General features: G+C 37.1%; 1 protein-coding gene across 1 annotated transcript in view; it reads right to left on the bottom strand.

The window, feature by feature from the left end:
* Positions 1-16,558, bottom strand: part of AP1AR (adaptor related protein complex 1 associated regulatory protein) — a 34,165-nt gene that overhangs the window by 16,825 nt on the left and 782 nt on the right. The gene's annotated exons all lie outside the window — the stretch shown is intronic.

Genomic DNA, 16,558 nt, shown 5'->3' with positions numbered 1-16,558 from the left:
AAAGAGTGTTCTGACAGTGTTGAAGTCATTCCTAAGGACCAGCTGCATCCCTGCCCTGCCCATAGTTTCCTTAGTACTTGACAAACTTAGTATCCTTATAAGAAATCCTACCTTTTGCCTACGATAGTTTGATTTGGGTTTCTGTCCCCATAACCAAAGTCCTGTCTAATAAGTAAACAAGAGTCTAAGAGGTAGAATGGCAAAAGAGCAAATTAAAAAAAATAGCAAAAAAAATTTTAATGGAAAGAAAACAAAAAAGCAAAATAAGTTTGGAAGAAAATTCAAGCTTTCCTTTTAGGACAGATTAGATTGAGACCTTAATACTCACAAAGGGCACATACTGACTCCTACTACCATAAATGCTAAGATTATATTGATAGATTAAAGTAATACGCAATTTGACAAACTCAGGGGTAACATTTTTAATAGAAGAGCTTTATCCTGGAATTTATCTGAAAAGAAGATGAGAAACTTTGTGATACATATTTTAAAAGTAATTAGAAAGCCAGTTTTTGAAAGTATCCTTTCAGATTTCAGAGTGCTCTCCATTACTTAAGCAGTAAATGAAAGAAACTGAAACTAAAATCTTTCTGTATTACTGGATTCTTAAAAGCCTAACACATTTCGAATGTGACTTTTTCAGTATTTCCCATTATAAACTGTCCTGACAGGAATAAAGATGCAGACGTAGAGAATGGACTTGAGACACGGGGAAGGGGAATGGTAAGCTGGGAAGAAGTGAGAGAGTGGCATGGACCTACATATACTACCAAATGTAAAATTGATAGCTAGTGGGAAGCAGCCGCATAGCACTGGGAGATCAGCTCAGTGCTTTGTGACCACCTAGACACAACACATCACTGTAAAAAAAAAAAACAAAAAAAAACTGTCCTGATATTTTGTGTTTTCTTTTTAAAAAAAATTTTAACATCTTTATTGGAGTATAATTGCTTTACAATGGTGTGTTAGTTTCTGCTGTATAACAAAGTGAATCAGTTATACATATACATATGTTCCCATATCTCTTCCCTCTTGCATCTCCCTCCCTCCCACCCTCCCTATCCCACCCCTCTAGGTGGTCACAAACCACTGAGCTGATCTCCCTGTGCTATGCGGCTGCTTCCCACTAACTATCTATTTTACGTTTGGTAGTGTATATATGTCCATGCCGCTCTCTCACTTCGTCCTAGCTTACCCTTCCCCCTCCCCGTGTCCTCAAGTCCATTCTCTATGTCTGCATCTTTATTCCCGTCTTGCCCCTAGGTTCTTCAGAACCTTTTTTATTTTTAGATTCCATATATATGTGTTCGCATATGGTATTTGTTTTTCTCTTTCTAATTTACTTCACTCTATATGACAGACTCTAGGTCGATCCACCTCACTACAAATAACTCAATTTCATTTCTTTTTATGGCTGAGTAATATTCCATTGTATATATGTGCCACATCTTCTTTATCCATTTATCTGTCGATGGACACTTAGGTTGCTTCCATGTCCTGGCTATTGTAAATACTGCTTGGCATATTCTAAGAAAATGGGGGCCTGAATGGCTAGAGTGGAGGAGAAAGGGAGATAAAGTCTGAGGAGTAGCCAGGGTCAGACCATAGGCCTTTGTAGGCCATGGGAAGGGTTTTGGATTTTATTCTCAATTAGATGAGAATTCACAAAAGAGAATTTTTCTTTTTTTTGTCTTTGGCATTTACTTTTCCCCCAATTATCTTTTTATACATGATTTGTTCAAATCAGATTTTAAACAAGGTGCGCACACTGCATTTGCTTGTTAGGCCTCTTAAGCCTCTTTAACAAACCTCCTTCCTGCACCATCACCTTTTTTCATGATTTGCCCCATAGAATTTCTCACCTCCTAGATCTGGCTGATATTTTTCCTCTTGATATTTTTAAAGTCTTTCCTCTACCCTCTATATTTCCTATGTACTGGTAATTTTATTTAAAACCTTGATTATATTGAGTGCAATTTTTTTAGGCAAGAACGCTTCACATGTGGTACTTGCTACTGAATCAAATCATGAGGAACTTTATTTTTGTCTGCTTCACTTTTACTGACACTAAGAATGACCTGTAGGTTCAGGTATTATCAGTTTAATCCATCCCTTAACAAAGCTTCACATCATCCTTTTACCAAATGGCTTTAGCACCCATTGCTAAAATCATTTCAGCTCTATTATTTCATTAGAAGGTACAAAAATCATGATTTTTTATTACTATCATTCCTTAAGAATTTATTAGTGGTATAAAAACTTCAGTGGAAAATCCAGAATAGATGACCTGCCATAAGTTTTTTTGTTTTGTTTTGTTTTTTGTTTTTGCAGTAGGTGGGCCTCTCACTGTTGTGGCCTCTCCTGTTGCGGAGCACCGGACGCGCAGGCTCTGAGGCCATGGCCCGCGGGCCCAGCCGCTTCGCGGCATGTGGGATCTTCCCGGACCGGGGCACGAACCCGTGTCCCCTGCATTGGCAGGCGGACTCTCAACCACTGCGCCACCAGGGAAGCCCTGCCATAAGTTTTAAGAGGCCCAATTAGGAAGCTATCATAATAGTACAGCAGAGAAATGATGGTAGCTTGGATTTTACCAAATTGAAGTAATGAGAAGTAGTTCTGAAGAAAAGGCTGATAGAATTTCCTAATATATTAGCTGTAAGAGTATATATTAAAAGGAAGAATCAAGGATGCTCCTAAGTTTTTGGCCTGAACAACTAGAATGGAGTTGCCATTTACGGAGATAAAGAAGTCTTGGAAAGGAGCAGGTTTGTGTTTTTAGATGCCTTGAGCTTGACGTCCACACAGTTAAGAGTCTAGATGAGAGTCCTCTATTCAAATTCCAAGCCTAGAACATTAACATCAGTCCAAACACCCCTTGAGAGTACTTTCTATAACTAACCCTGGGGCTACTTCTCAATCTCAGATCAGTAAGAACACTATACTTTTCTTTCTTGCTTCAAATCTAGGAAATTAATCTTGTTTTCTTTTCCTATCCTAAGAATGTTGGCTGTAGACAAAGATGCAATGTCAGCAATCTTTCCCCTCCTATACATATGCTTCATGTTATCACCAATACATACACGTGTCTATTGTTTTTAAGGATTTTACTTCTAATCACTATGGAAAAATAGAAGTATAGCCTATTCCTGGGAGAGACAGGAAGAATGAGCTATCTCTGAACAAGTTAGAAATATAGGAACCAAAAATTAAAACTACAAAAGCAATACAGAATGGATCAGTTACCTTGACAAGCTGGCTCACCTTTACGAAACAGAATGGCTCCTGGGTGTTAAGACTTATAGGAGAGATAATAAGATGACATCTAAAAGAAGAACATGATAAGTAGAGAAAATGGAAGACCAGAACAAAGAGAAGCAAATGTTAGCAGAGTTCATCCAAAGCCTACCTGTACTAGGGTCCCCGGTTCAAGGAACTGAGCTGTCTGGCCCCAGTGGTAGGTAATGCTCCAAGGTAATGAGTTATTTGAATTGTATAATTAACTTTTTCTGAATCTATTCTCACTAAGCACCTTCACCTCATTATTCTTTAACTCATAATGAAAGAATGTCCTTATCTCAAGATACAAGTACTATATAGTTCCTGGACAGTTATATTTTTCATTTTTAATTCCTAAATTTGCCTTTGGTTTTTTATATCTGACCCAATAAGGCTGAGAGCAAGAGCCAGAGACAAGGTGAAATCACCAATGTGGTTGTTCAAACAAAATTACTATGTATCAATGAGACAACAAAACTAGCCACAGGAAAAATCACAGGGCTTAATCAGGTCTCACAAGTACTGTGCAGTTATATTTCATTACAGTACAATACATAGGTCCCGGTTGAGAATATTTTCTTCAACAATGAAGTTTTAGTTGTGTATAAGGAGGCACTGCTTAAAAAAAGAGCAAAGGAAAATGAGATAAAAAGAAATAGGACCATAGTCTAAAACCAGAAATTTGGTAATAACCAATTAAAGAACATTTCCAACAACATTCAGTGAAAGTTATATCTTAGAAGGAAAGATAAAAAACAAACTGAGTAAAAGCAATGTTTACTGCGAAGGCCTGACTCCTGATGACTGTTATTTAATTTAGAGAAATAATATTTTGCTTCCTTCAATTTGAAAAAAAATAGTACTTTATTGACTTGAAGTTTCTGACTATATATGCTACAAAACTAAAGTGTAACAAACAGGCTATTTCTATAATGGACAGCAAAGAGAGACATATTTACTGAGTACCTACAATGGGCAGGTTTGGTTAAGTATGTATGAGCTTAGTTTTTATATGTATTTTACATACATTCCTTCCCACAATAATCCTCAGGTACTGTAATCTTATTGAGTGGATCTTCACTGTCTAATATGACAGCCACACATGTGGCTATCAAGCACTTTGACATACGGCTAGTCTGAATTGAGAAGGTTATTTGAAATACACACTGGAATTTGGAGACTTAGTACAAAAAAAAAAAAAAGAATATAAAATATCTGGGCTTCCCTGGTGGCGCAGTGGTTGGGAGTCCTCCTGCCGATGCAGGGGACACAGGTTCGTGCCCCGGTCAGGGAAGATCCCACATGCCATGGAGCGGCTGGGCCCGTGAGCCATGGCCGCTGAGCCAGCCTGCGCATCCGGAGCCTGTGCTCCACAACGGGAGAGGCCACAACAGTGAGAGGCCCGTGTACCGCAAAAAAAAAAAACTAACTCCAATAACTAAACTCTTTACAACATATATCCATGATCAAACACATATCTTTTATGTTTCCTTAATCATCCTCCAAGTTCAACTGATCATAGTTCTGCAGTTAAAAACACTGATGTTCATGTTCGAATACTACTTGTGCAACTTGGAAACTAAAACGTATGCTGATTTTACATGTGATGCTGCTCACAATAGGTGCTTTCAGTACACTCTTCGAAGAAAAAATAAGTTTGTATTATTCATAAAAAGATTTTCACTAAATATTGGGGGTAGATAAATCTGGTGACATTTAAAAGAAAATCTGGTCTAATATCTTCATCATTAACTTCTTAAGAATCTAAAAAATAAAGGAGAATGGCCATCCTCCTTTTGCAGACTCTACTATTAGCATTTAACTGGGTCATATTGTACAAAGCTCCTTAAATTTGCTAAGAAAAATTATAAAGTCAATCAGTATACAACAATTTAAGATTCTTCTATTATGCAAACATGATTCCTTGAAAATAAAAATACAAAGCTAAAAACCATATTCTCTGCTTTCATATTTGACTAAAGCTATTGATATTGAATATCAAATTAATTTCATTTACAGGCGTACTTCAGATAGTGTGGGTTCGATTCGAGACCACTAAAATAAAGTGAATACTATTGTAATAAAGCAAGTCACATGAATTTTTTGGTTTCCCAGTGCATATAAAAGGTATGTTTATTATACCTATTATCTTGTAATAACCTATAATGGAGTATAACCTGCAAAAATACTGAATCACTATGCTGTACACCTTAAACATAATATTGTAAATCAACTATACTTCAATTTTAAAAAAAGTTACGTTTTCACTATACTGTAGTCTATTAAGTGCACAATAGCACTATGTCTAAAAAAACAATGTACATATCTTAATTAAAAAATACTTTTTTGCTAAAAAAGCTAACCATTGACTGAGCTTTCAGAGAGATCATAATCTTTTTGCTGGTGGAGGGTCTTGCCTTAGTGTTAAGAGCTGCTGACTGATGAGGGTGGCAGTGGCTGAGGGGTGGGTGTCTGTGGCAATTTCTTAAAAATAAGACAACAATGAAGTTTGCTGCTTGATTGGCTCTTCCTTTCACAAATGGTTTCTCTGTAGCATGCAATACTGTTTTACTCAGTAGAGCTTCTTTCAAAATTGGAGTCAAACCTTTCAAACCCTGACACTGCTTTATCAACTAAGTTTATGTAATATTCTAAATCCTTTGCTGTCATTTCAACATCTTTACAGCATCTTCACCAGGAGTAGATTCCATCTCGAGAAACCACTTTCTTTGCTGAACCATCAGAAGCAACTCCTCATCCATTAAAGTTCTATCATGAGATTGCAGCAAATCAGTCACATCTTCAAACTCCACTTCTAATTCTGCTTCTCTTGTTATTTCCACCACATCTGCAGTTACTTCCGTCACTGAAGTCTTGAACCCCTCAAGGTCATCCATGAGGGTTGGAATCAACTCCAAAACTCCTGTTAATGTTTATATTTTGACCTCTTCCAATGAATCATGAGTGTTCTTAATGGCATCAAGAATGATGAATCCTTTCCAGAAGGTTTTAAATTTACCTTGCCCAGATCCATCTGAGGAATCACTATCTTTGCCAGATATTGCCTTACAAAATGTATTTCTTAAATATAAGCCTTAAAAGTTGAAATTACTCCTTGATCCATGGGCTGCAGAATGGAGGCTGTGTTAGCAGGCATGAAAACAACATTAATCTCATTGTACGTCTCCATCAGAGCTCTTGGATGACCAGATGCATTGTCAGTGAACTGCTGTATTTTGAAAGGAAACTTTTTTTCTGAGCAGTAGATCTCAACAGTGGGCTTAAAATATTCTGTAAACTATATTGTAAACAGATGTGCAGTCAATCAGGCTTTGTTGTTCCATTTATAGAGCACAGAGTAGATTTAGCATAATTCTTAGGGCCCTAGGATTTTTTGAATGGTAAATGAGCACTGGCTTCAAGTTACAGTCACCAGCTGCATTAGCCCCAAACAAGAGAATCAGCCTGTCCTTTGGAGCCAGGCATTCTCCTCTCTAGCTATGAAAGTCCTAGATGGCATCTACTTCCAATAGAAGGCTGTTTCATCCACATTGATAAACCTGCTGTTAGTATAACCACCTTCATTATCTTACCTAGATCTTCTGCATAACTTGCTGCAGTTTCTATATCGGCACTTGCTGCTTTCCCTTGCATTTATAAAGATGGCTTCTTTCCTTAAACTTCATAAACCAACCTCTGCCAGCTTCAAACTTCTCTGCTGTAGTTCACCTCTCTCAGCCTTCACAGAATTGAACAGAGTTAGAGCCTTGCTTTGGATTAGGCTTTGGCTTAAGTGAATGTTGTGGCTGGTTTGACTTCTACCCAGACCACTAAAACTTTCTGCATATCAGCAGTGAGGCTGTTTCACTTATCATTTGTGTGTTCAGTGGAGTAGCACTTTTTTTTTTTTTTTTGCGGTACGCGGGCCTCTCACTGTTGTGGCCTCTCCCGCTGCGGAGCACTGGCTCCGGATGCGCAGGCTCAGCGGCCATGGCTCACGGGCCCAGCCGCTCCGCGGCATGTGGGATCTTACCGGACCGGGGCATGAACCCGCGTCCCCTGAATCGGCAGGTGGACTCCCAACCACTGCGCCACCAGGGAAGCCCCAGTAGCACTTTTAATTTCCTTCAAGGACTTTTCCTTTGCATTCACAACTTGGCTAACTGGCGCAAGAGGCCTAGCTTTCGGCCTATCTTGGCTTTTGACATGCCTTCCTTATGCCATTTTTGGCCCTTTGCTCTTCCATAAAAATTGCTGGAATCAGCTTGTCAAGTTCAGTGCAACTGCTGGAAATGCATTGAATTCAGATATTTCTATCCATGAACATGGTATTGTCCTCCATTTATTTTGGTTTTAAATGTTGTTTTGGTCTTACAGATCTATTACTGATTTATCCCTAGTTCTTTATATTTTTCATTGCTAACATAGAACATAAACTAGAACATTATGCTAACATAATTTTAAAAATATGCATTATCTGTTTGTTGCTGGTATACAGGAATATAATAAAGTTTTAATACAACTAATAGATAGCATTTCACATTAATAGATCAGGAACAACATCTGATAATACCAAGTGTTAGGAAGTGGTACAATGAAAACCCACTGTTGGCAGAAGTATAAACTGAGATAATTGCTTTGAAAAATCTGATATGTTCTAGTAAATTTGAAGATGTGCATGAGCTACGACCTAGCAATTCAATTCCTGGGTATATATGCCTAAAGAGTCTCCTGTACATGTGTACAAAGAAACATTTACAAGAATGTTAACTGAAGTAGTTTGTAATAGTAAAAAAAAAAAAAAATCTTGAAATAATCTAAATGCTTATCAACTTAAGCATTGGCTTATTCACTTGATGAAACACTACAAAGTAGTAGAAATGAATGAACCGGAGCTGCATGTATGAAGATGGAAATTCTGAATGAATATTTCAGTTAAGAATCACTACCCTAAATCAAAGACTTAATCAATGTTTACTGTATTTAAAGTGACTATATCAGGGAATGAAAACACCATTATTTCCTTCAAATTAAGAAGAGAAAACGTGAGTCCTCATAAAAAGCTGCAAGTGCTAGGAACCATGTGAATCCTAGAGAAATGAGTGGGGATAAATGCACAGAGAGTGAGGGAATGCATGAATAATTACGCAATTAAAATTTGAGTCTAGGCAAGAAATGATGATAGCTTGGACTAGAGTGGTGTAAGAGAAATGAATAGTTTAAAGAAATATTTGGAAGATAAAAATCATCTGGTATGGGAGATGGACTGGAAAATGAGAGAAGAGGAGAAGTGTCAGAATCTCAATGGGGATATAACAGAAAAGCAGGAGTCAAGAATGGAGGTATAGGGACTTCCCTGGTGGTGCAGTGGTTAAGAATCTGCCTGCCAATGCAGGGGACACGGGTTCAATCCCTGGTCCAGGAAGATCCCACATGCTGCGGATCAACTAAGCCCATGTGCCACAACTACTGTGCCTGTGCTCCAGAGCCCATGAGCCACAACTACTGAGCCTGCGTGCCACAACTACTGAAGCCGCGTGCCTAGAGCCCATGCAATAAAGAGTAGCCCCCACTTGCCGCAACTAGAGAAAGCCGGCACACAGCAACTAAATGTCAGGGGTGAAAACGATAAAGGACAAAGTGATGTAAGATGCTGGAAAGGCCCTCTAGGAATACACATAAAGTAAAGCTGAGCTGTGAAATAACTGGTTAAAGTCCCATCACGTGTGCATTTAACTTTCATGAATTCAGTCATATACCCTGGAGGGAAGGGTGAGGTGAGAAATAAGATCGGCAACAATCCACCATCATATTCAAGAGTGTGTATACTCAGGTGTATTAATTATGGTGAAAGTTGAGCTGCTGAAACAGGTTCCAAAAACAATAATTTAAAGAAAACAGAAATCTATTTTCCCTCTTTTTAAAAACAGTCTAGAGCTCTCCAAAGCTATCCATGGACATTCCTTTATACACAATCCTTATGCCCCTGAGAGCTGTCTCTAAGTAATGTAAGTTTCTATATAACCATTCTACTATTGCTGACGATGTGAAAGTAGACTCAAATATGTAAAGGATAATAAAAGGGTAGAAAAGATAGGCTATCATACTCTGAATGATCGTGGCATGTAAAGGAATTTAGAAAAGGTTGAAAGTAAAGAGGTACAAAAGTGGCAATTCTTGCATATATATTTATTTGTCAATGTTGTGAAGGCAGATATCAAGACAATCTTTTATTAAGGATAAAATCAGTCTCATCAAGAGTAGAATGAAAATGCAGTTTTTTATGCTTCTACATGTTATTATGGAAAACAGGCAAATACTCGTATCAGTGACTTAAGTAAAAGATAACTAAAAAATTCTCATAAATCCTACATTGTTATTGTTCCTTTTCTTCATATTCTCCTGTACAGTATCTGTTAAAATAATAGTCTTTCCTTATACCTTCTGTTTGACATTATAAAAAAATAATGATGAACCATGGTAAACTGTTCCACAGTCTATTAAAGATTAAAAGCTTCCCAAGACTCTTCTTTTCTGGACAAAAATTGGAAAGGTTTCAAATAGAAGCCTGGCCAAAACTATTACATTGAAGATGATGGACACATTGTTTTTCAATTAGTACCAAATACTTCAGTGAAGATTTAAGCATTCAGATCTCAAGGGATGATCCATCAACAGATTTTCCAGGTAGAACAGCATCAACATAGGTGGTAATAATAAAGTAATAATATTTACTGTTAAATAAGCCCCTCCCTAATGAAGGCAAATTTAGGAAGACTGGATGTTCAAAAAATTTATTGTGTTCCTTGGAAGAGACAAATTTTCCTGTTAAACATGTTGAAGATGGAAAACGTCAAAAAAAAGAGTCACTGTCCTTTAAGAGGAGCCTGATTTAGAGGAGACCAACAACTAGAAGGGATCTTAGAGGTCTTTTAGTTCTTTCTCGTTCATCCTCTGCAGTCTGTGAGCAGCATCTGAAATTGTTGACCACCTTCTTCTTTCAGAAACTGTTGCCACTTATATGTCTATGATTTTGAACGTTCTAATTTTTCTTACTTCCCTGGATAACTGAATGACAGTCATAGCTATTTATTTATATTTAAAGTACAGAAGTAAGTAAAAATTGACCCACGTACCCAGGAGGTTTACAGTCTAATGGGGTAGACACACAGGTAAATTAACAACTACCATGCTCTGAAAGGGATACGTTCAGATGAAGAGCATCAAAAATCAGCTGAAGGAGAAGGAATTTGCCAGGCCCCCAAGTAGTGGAAAGGAATGTTTCAGGAAGCAGCAGCTACCAAAGGCAAAAGGGAATGAAAAGATCAAGACTGCATACATTAATTCTGTCAACAAGTATTTACTAAACATCTACTACATACTATGCACATAACTTGGAGCTGTGTATTCAATGGTAAGCAAAATAGGCATGAACTTGTTCCTTTACACTGAGAGCGGAAGACAGACATTAACCAAATAATCACACTATTTCAGGTATAATTATAACCTGAGGAAGTGCTGAGAGGATAAGGAAGATGGTTCCATCATGGTGTGAGAACTCATCCCCTGAGGGTAGGAAACAGATTGGGAAGACTTCTGTGGGAAATAATCCTTGAGCTGGCACCTAAAAGATGAGTAGGAGTTATCTAACTAAAAAGAGAAGAAACTGATTCAAGGAAGAGTGTGGCACAAATGAGGCAGGAAAAAAAAAAAAAGGCCAGGAATAGATAATGCAAGGTCTTGAAAGCTACGTTAAATATTTCAGTCTTTATCCTAGAAGTATGGTAAACCACTGAAGAAAATGGTAGGGGACATTCAGAACTTGACAACGCGGATTTGGAGGCTGAGTGAAAGGGAGGAGTTTATTATGATTCGCAGGTTCATGGCTTTGGTAACCGTGTATTATTTTACTACTCACAAAGTAGGACACAAAGTAGTAAAAATGGTTGGGGCTGTAAAAAAATGAAGAAAAGGAGTAAAGAACTGTGAGCAGGAAAGAAAGATGAGCTCAACTTTACAAACCGAATTTGAGGTTATGTTTGATACCCAAGGGGAAATACTCAGTAGGCAATTAAGATATTCAGGGCTCAGACTGAGATGACTGAGCTCATTAGTACGCAGGTAGTAGGTAAGGTCATGTGTTTTTCTGCCATCACCCAGGGAAAGTACATTAAGGAAGGAAAATATATTAAGGAAGAACAGAGTGAGATTCAGAACACAGCCCTGGGGAGTCTTCAAGGTACAACACAGAATGTTCAGGAAATTCATATCCATTTAAGTCTGCTACTGTTTTCCTTCCTAACTTCTGAGATTTCAAGAGAAATATCTTATGCCTGTATATTTCTCAAAGCTGACAAACATGCAGAAAACCAAAGTGAATCATTCAATAATAACTACTGATTAGTATACTTTAGCAATATACATTATGATAAAATATTTAAAATTCTCATTCTCTATACGGTCTCTTTAAAAAGTTAAGTCAACATAAAACTGGTAGGATATATATTTAACTATGTGAGTGATGCCAAAGTTAGGGAATTATCTTGAGGAAAAAAAAAGGAGAAAATACTGTTCCCTAGATTTTACAAGTTCATAAATAATACTCATTCATTCAATAAACATGAGATACTAAAAATGAAGAAAGATAAAGATAAAACATAGTCCCCGACCTTGAGAAGCTCTCAACCCATACCATGGGATATACCAGGAGGCAGCAGACTATGGTCCACAGGCCAAATCTGGCCCAGTGCCTGTTTCTGTAAATAAAGTTTTATTGGAACACAGTCACATTCATTTATTTACATATTATCTATGGCTGCTTTTGTGCTAAAACGGCAACGGTGAATAGCTGCAACAGAGACCTTATGGCCTGCAAAGCCTAAAATATGTATTATTTGGCCCTTTATAGAAAAAGTTTTCAATGCCTAATACACAGCAGATTTAGGACTGTAGAAAATATTACTGCCTCAGGGAGACAATATTGGTTCAGGGGGTTAGAGCAGGTTTCGCAGGGAAGGTAATATTTAAGGATAAGTAAAAGCTCACCAAGAACAGGAAAAGAAGAAAAACGTCACATACAAAGGCACAAGAAGAGAGAACACTGTATGTTAGGAAAACAGAAACAGGTATAGTCCAACTGGTATATAGGCCATTGGGGATGTAGCAAGTGAAAGAATGGCAGAGAATCCTTTCACTAATTCCCCCCGCCTGTGCTGTCATGCTATGTGCACAAGGAGTAAAATCTACAATTTTAATGCTATGCTCTAAGGAAAATATAATTAGAAAATGCAATTAGGCTGGTAAAATAGATTAAGGTTAAGTTATCTTGTCAGGAGCCTGAACTTCATACTACTCTAAATTGGAAGGTTATCATTTATCAAAAAAGTTAAAATACTAAGGTTTATGAATGAGTTAAGCTTTTTGAAATTAGAATAGGGTCATTGTTTTCCTTTTAATGTTATTCTGATTTGTATTCTGACATGATTTTCTGAATGAGAGAACAAAGAGTGAGATCATACTCTTTACCCAAATGCAGAACTGCATATAATCCTGAGTATTCAGATGGACATTATGTTGCATGTTTGAATGCCATGCAACTCATCATCTGTCACAGAAGGAAAAAAAGGTTGAGCAACTTAGCTGCAGGAAATAGTTGGCAGATGGAAATTGTTAAGTAAGGGAATGGCATGATCCAGTGTGGTTTTTAGAAAGCTTAACTCTACTGATAGGAAGGGGAGATGGCATGAAGTGTAGAGATACAACAGGGAGAGCAATGTGAAAGACAAAGTTTAAGGAAGAAGCACAGAGGAAGGAAACAGGTTCAGTATGTATTAAGGAAAGACAGAATAGCTGATTAGTGAGGACTATAAAGTTTGTAGTATAGAGACTGTGAACAGAGCTGTTAAGGGAGTCCCTAATCCCTGATTAGGGAATACACGAAGCAGAGGAAGAAAAAATCTAGGGGAAAAGGAAATGCACTATTTCAGATATTTAATGGGACACAAATATTAAATATTAGATACTTTAGATAAGTTGATTTGAGGAGCTTTGGTACATCTAAGTATATCTCTTCAATAGGCAACTGAAAATACAGTGCTGAACCTCTGAAAAGAAGTCTGTTCAGAAGACGAGATTTGGAAGTGGTGGTGGTTGAAACCATAGGAGTGGATGAAATTAAGAGAACTAAATAAAGAAGAGAAAAATTCCATATTTAATGGGCAGATAGAGTAAATATAGCCAGGACAGGAACAGGAAAATAAAAAGATAAAAGCAATGTTGCAGAGGTCAAGTGCATAGTTTCAAGAAAAGGAAGACAGCTTATCACACAGAATAAAGAGCCAAGTTGTGGAGATATATGCATAAGATCTCCCAGTGACAAAGTACAAGATAATGCACAGAGAGATAGAGCAACTAAATGTTTATAATATTTATGTTTAATAAAATGTTTATAATGTTTAATACAAAACCATGAGATATTAGTGGTTAAGGGTAAAGGCTCTCAATTCAGAGGGACCTGGGCTGCAATCTCAGCTCTGCTATCTTAGGCAAGTTAAACTTTCTAAGCTTCAATTTTCAACCTACAGTGTATATAATAGTACTCACCTTCCTCACAGAATTGTGGTGAGGAATAAATGAGATAATGTAAAATACTTAGGAACAGTGCCTGGAACACAGGAAGTAATCATATGTTGGCAGCTATTATTAAAATCATTTTTACCAGTAAAGAAAACAGCAAATCATTGTAAATTATTGTCTGAAGGCAACTTTGCTGCTGCAGCCAAAAAGGCCAACAAATGTTAAATATCAAGAGAGATATAAAACATGAGCATACTTTCATATAAACCTACAGTACATCTTAACTGGAACCACTATATGCAATTATGTGGTAAGATAGAAATAGGAATTAAAATACAACACAACAAAACTTAATTGGACCTTCAGTTTGAGAAAGAAAAAATTAAGAACACGGTAAGTGTCTATACAAAAGATTTCTCGTACTACCCAAAAAAAGGAGAGCTGACCAGCAGATGGAGCCCTCTAGAATGTGTGGTAGGCAAAACTCCCTGGAGTGAAAAAGGATGACTCATTAGGATGTCTAAATGTTATTCCTTGAAGATATTTAACTCCCCCTGCTTTAACCATCAAATAACTTTATTGGTAGCAAGGTTTCTGACATACCTTAACACTGATATTGATATTCTGACTAGTCTACATATTCTAGAATATAAAATACCAGAATTCTCTAATATGTTATAAATTTAAAAATAGGTAATTCTGGTTTTGAAATTGGATAGTGAAAAGTGAGTGATCTGACTCTGAGCTACCTCTGGGAAATCTACAAGGCTAAGAAATCAGGCCCTGGATTATAACGTACCCTTGTGAGGCCCAGCTTAAAGCAGCCTAAGAAAGCCCAGGATTCTTCCACCTGACAAAATATAAATCAAGTTTTTGAGATTGCTCCTCAACTTTTTTGCCCTTAGATGAACTACTAGTTAAGCACCTAGACCTATAACTGAAAGAAAATCAGAACTACCAGGTGATTAAAAAAAAGAAACTACTAACATGAGAGGTAAAGTTTAACCTTATTCTGTAAACAACAATGAACTATAACCACCTTCCTCTCTGCATGTTTATTAGAAGCTCCTAAAATGTTAAAATGAATATAAAACAATAAGTTAATCAGAAGATTCAAGTAAAGGACTGTCCAAACCTACATTTATGAATTAAAACAAAAGGATGGATATCATTATTATATTGTTTTAGATGACAGTGCCCAGAACCCACAGACTCTCACTGCTGCAATAGAACTTGTTTGTTCAAGTTTTGCCCACAGCCAGAAGAGTACAGATACAGCTATTAAGATTTTATGACACATCTATAGACAATTAACACTCACAATGATTCACTGATTTTCTCCTCACCCTTCCCTATGCTGTCAAGTTCAAGTGCTCAGGGAGTAAAACCTGTAATTTTAATGCTATACTCTAAGGAAAACATTTTCAGTTTGCAAAATCACCATGAAAGAACAAAACCCCAAAATCCCAGACACCAAACAATGTACTCCAAAGTGAAATATAAATGATTTTTGCTTACCTAATTTGAGTATAAGATCCTATTTTTAGTTATCCTACAACACAACTACAAATGAACAAATAAAAATATTAACAAAGCCAAAGATTCTGTGGCACCTAGTCCTTAGGCAAGCCTATTTAAGCAGCTTGACTATTATGAGTATCTACGAATAAAAATTAGAAGTAACTTAGATGACTTTTGCTGACAAGATAAAAGAGCTGCCATGTTCCCCTGTAACAGTAATAACCCTTAAGTCAGGAAAACCAAAATACTAAAACTAGGCACAAAGTCTTCAAGTCCTTACTTTTCCATTCAAGGGACACTTAGTGTAAAACCCTAACTACTCTGCATCAGAGAGGTCACACAATCAATGCCTGATGAACGAATGAGTGACTCATATAAGATCTACATCGCCAAAAGATCCAAATGATAAATCATTTGTTTTCAGTATGTGTATGTTGAGCATCTTATTACCTAATGATGTTGGTTAAATGGGACAGATGGTGAAAACTTAGCAATCTGTTCCAGAAAGTGCAAAATTAATGTCTTATTCCTTACATAAAGTGGTGTGGTTCAGATTTTCAATTCTAAGTTTGAATTCCTGGGAAATATTTAACAACAACAACAAAGCCAATTTCCAAGGAATTTAAGTTTTTCACTACCTTATGAAATAAAAAACACAAAAATGGAATAATTACAAAATTCTATTATTCTATGGATGGTGTGAGTAGAAAAACCTAGGCATATCCCAGATTTAATCAAGAGAACTTCAGAAGGACTGCGATTTCCCTAGTGTTACAGAGCTTGTGGGTAGCAATCAGGGTATGGCATTCCCCTCGAAATTCCAAAAAATTAATATGAAAAAGCTACACACTGCTCCTCTTGTTATTAACATTAAGAATCCGAATGCCCAGTGGAAACCCAGCAATTCGCAAGTATCAAAGAACTGCTCAATGTCTGAAACCTTATTTCACTCCAGCATCCAAATGACTTCTACTAAAAAATCTCTCAGAGACATCAACTTTTTGGAAGAGATTCTCCACCTGCTCTGTCAGAGCCAAAGAGAGAATCAAACACATAGCTACTACCAGCTTTAGCAATAAACCAAGCTCAACGTAGGGAGTACTCGGGTCGCCGTGGATCCTGTTCTACTGACCATTCGTGTGAGGGTGCCCCGTGCTTCCTAGAGATGATGCCTCCCGTCACTCTT

The sequence above is a fragment of the Lipotes vexillifer genome, unplaced genomic scaffold (genome assembly GCF_000442215.2).
Source record: "Lipotes vexillifer unplaced genomic scaffold, Lipotes_vexillifer_v1.1 scaffold1219, whole genome shotgun sequence".
Classification (NCBI taxonomy): domain Eukaryota; kingdom Metazoa; phylum Chordata; class Mammalia; order Artiodactyla; family Lipotidae; genus Lipotes; species Lipotes vexillifer.
This window is presented reverse-complemented; position numbering and strand designations above follow the sequence as displayed.